Genomic DNA, 3435 nt, shown 5'->3' with positions numbered 1-3435 from the left:
GTTAAATAACATGTTACTAAGCAATGAATGGGTCAACAATAAGACCCAGGAAGAAATCAATAACTACCTTGAGACAAATGAAAATGAAAACACAGCAACTGATAATCTATAGGACACAATTAAAGCAGTCTTAAGAGGAAGAAAATTCATAGCATCACAAGTAACTCAAAAAACAAACAAAAAATCTCAAACATTTAAACCTTATTCCTAAAAGAACTTAAAAAATTACCACAAAAAAAGCCCAGAGTGAGAAGGAAAATAATAAAGTTCAAAGAGGAAATAAACAAAATAGAATCTAAGTAAACAATACAAATGATCAATGAAACAAAGAGCTGGTTCTTTGAAAGATAAAAAAAAAGATTGATAAACCTATAAGCAGGCTCATCAAGAAAAAAAGGGAGACCCAAATTAATAAAATCAGAAATGGAAGAGGAGAAGTAAAATCGGACACCACAGAAATACAAAGGAGTGTAAGAAAATATTTTGAACAACTATATGCCAGCAAATTGGACAATCTAGAACAAATATAAATTCCTATAACATACAATTTTCCAAAAGTGAATTAAAAAGAAACAAAAAATCTGAACACACTGATTCCAACTAATAATACTGAAACAGTAATAAAAAAACTTCCAACCAACAACATCAGGGACTGGTGGCTTCACTGATGAATTTTACCAAACATTAAATGAAGAGTTAATATCTATTCTTCTCAAACTATTCCAAAATACTCATGAAAAGGGAAAACTTCCAAGCTCATTTTATGAGTCCAGCTTTACTCTAATTCTAAAACCAGATAAAGACCTTACAAAGAAAGAAAAATTAAGAGCCAATATCCCTGATGAACATAGATGCAAAAATCCTCAACAAAATATTAGCAAACTGAATTTAGAAATACCTTTAAAAAGATCATATTTAATAAAGTGGAATTTATTCTAGGATGCAAGTTTGGTATAATAAATTAATGTGATACACCATATAAACAAAAGGAAAAATAAAAATCATATGATCATATCAAGAGATGCATAACAGCATTTGACAATTTAGCACCCATTTATGATCAAAACTTAGCAAAGTAGGAATAGAGAAAACATATCTCAACGTAAGAAAGCCATATATGACAAACCCACAGCTAATATCATAATCAATGGAGAAAAACTAAAAGTGTTTTTCTTACGATAAAGACAGGGATGAGTAAGACAGACATGTAGACTTTCACCACTCTTATTAAAAAATAGTACTGATAGTCTTAGCCACAGTAATCAGACAAGAAGAAGAAATGAAAGTCATCCAAATTGGAAGTGAAGAAATAAAACTGTCATTACTTTCAGATGATGTGATACTGTACATAGAGAAACCTAAAGATTCCACCAAAAACTACTAGCACTGATAAATGAATTCAGTTAGGTACCAGGACACAAAATAAATATTCAGAAATTGGATGCAAATATATACACCAATAATGAACTATCAGAAATGGAAACTAAAATAAAAATCTTATTTGCAATTGCATAAAAAATATAAAGTGTCTAGGAATAAATTTAACCAAGGAGGTAAAAGATCCTGTTCTTAGAAAATTGTAAGATACTGAAGAAAGAAATTGAAGAAAACACAACAAATGGAAGCATATTACATGCTCATAGAGAGCAAGAATTAACATAATTAAAATACTCATACTATCCGAAATAATTCATAGATTGAACATAATTCATTGAGCAATGAATTATTTCCTTGAGCAATGAAGACAAAAGAAAAAATAAACTAATGGGACCACATCCAACTAAAAAGTGTTTGCAAAGCACAGGAAAAACATCAAAATGAAAAGAAAACCTACAGAATGGGAGAATATACTTCCCAGTAATATATCTGATAAGAAGATAATATCCAAAATTTATCGAGCACTCATGCAAGCTTTCGACTTTCAGCTTAGAGGAGCTGCAGGTGCAGTTGTCCTGCATCCAGGTTCATCTGACACCAGCCGCCTCCACCATGCCGCCAAAGTTCAACACCAATGAGATCAAAGTCATACACCTGAGGTACACCAGCAGGGAAGTTGGAGCCAAGATAGGCCCCCTGGGACTGTCTCCAAAAAAGGTTGGTGATGACATCACCAAAGCAACTGGTGATGGGAAGAGTCTGAGGATTACAGTGAAACTGACCATTGAGAACAGGCAGGCCCAGTTTAAGGGAGTGACTTCTGCCTTTGTCCTAATCATTAAAGCCCCCAAAGATCTACCACAAGACAGAAAGAAGCAAAAAAAAAAAAAAAAAACATTAAGCACAGTGGAAATATCACTTTTGATGAGATTGTCAACATTCCACGACAATGCAGCATTGATCTTTAGCTAGAGAATCCTTTGGAACTGTTAAAGAGATTCTGGGTATTGCCCAGTCTGTGAGCTGTAATGTCAATGGCCACCATCCTCATGACATCATGGATGACATCAACAGTGGTGCAGTGGAGTGCCCAACTAATTAAGAACCACAAAGGAAAATATTTTAATTAAAGATCATTTGGGGATTTAAAAAAAGATCATTTGACAACTAAGGTGGGGAGAGGAACTCATACAACTCAACACAAAGAAAATAAACAATCCAATTTTAAAAAATGGGCAGAGGACCTGAATGGACACAACTCCAACAAGGACATACACGTGGACCATAGATATATGAAAAGAGGCTCAACATCACTAATCATCAGAGAAGTGCAAATTTAAACCACAATGATATATCACTTCACACCTGTTGGAATGGCCATCATCAATAAGTTAAAGATGTGGGGAAAAGGGAAGTCTTGTGCACTCTTGGTGAGAATGCAGGCTGTGCAGTCACCATGGAAAGATAATATGTGGGAACCTCAAAAATTTAAAATGTTACTGCCTTATGACCCATCAATTTTTTTATTTCTGGATATTCATCCAAAGAAATCAAAACCACTAATTCAAAAGAATGCATGCATTCATATGTTCATTGCAGCATTATTTACAACAGCCAAAACGTGGAAGCAACCCAAGTGCCCATCAATAGACAAGTGGATAAAAAAGTTGTGGTACATATATACAATGGAATATTACTTGTTCATAAAAAAGTAAAATCTTACCATTTGAGATAGCATGGATGGACCTACAGGGTATTGTGCTCATGAAATAAGCCAGTCAGAGAAAGACAAATACCATATATTTCATTTATATGTAGAATTTAAAGAACAAAGTAAATAAACAAAGAAAATAGAAACAGACTCATTGACATAGATACTGCACTGGTAATCACAATCACCATGAGGGAGGTGGTTGGAGGGACAGGGTGAAAGATGTGAATGGATGAAGAAGTACAAATTGGTAGTTACAGGGTTATAAAGTACAGCACAAGAAATATAGTCAATAATATTACGATAACTGTATGGTGCCCAGTGGATACTGGAAATATCAGAGGGAA

The 3435-nt window shown here is 33.9% G+C and overlaps 1 pseudogene; it reads left to right on the top strand.

The window, feature by feature from the left end:
* Positions 1 to 1952: 1952 nt before the first annotated feature.
* On the top strand, positions 1953 to 2504 carry LOC114512593 (annotated as a pseudogene).
* Positions 2505 to 3435: the final 931 nt, after the last annotated feature.

The sequence above is a fragment of the Phyllostomus discolor genome, chromosome 3 (assembly GCF_004126475.2).
Source record: "Phyllostomus discolor isolate MPI-MPIP mPhyDis1 chromosome 3, mPhyDis1.pri.v3, whole genome shotgun sequence".
In the NCBI taxonomy this organism is placed as follows: domain Eukaryota; kingdom Metazoa; phylum Chordata; class Mammalia; order Chiroptera; family Phyllostomidae; genus Phyllostomus; species Phyllostomus discolor.
Note: the sequence above shows the minus strand (reverse complement) of the source record. Positions and strands in the feature narration are given on the sequence as shown.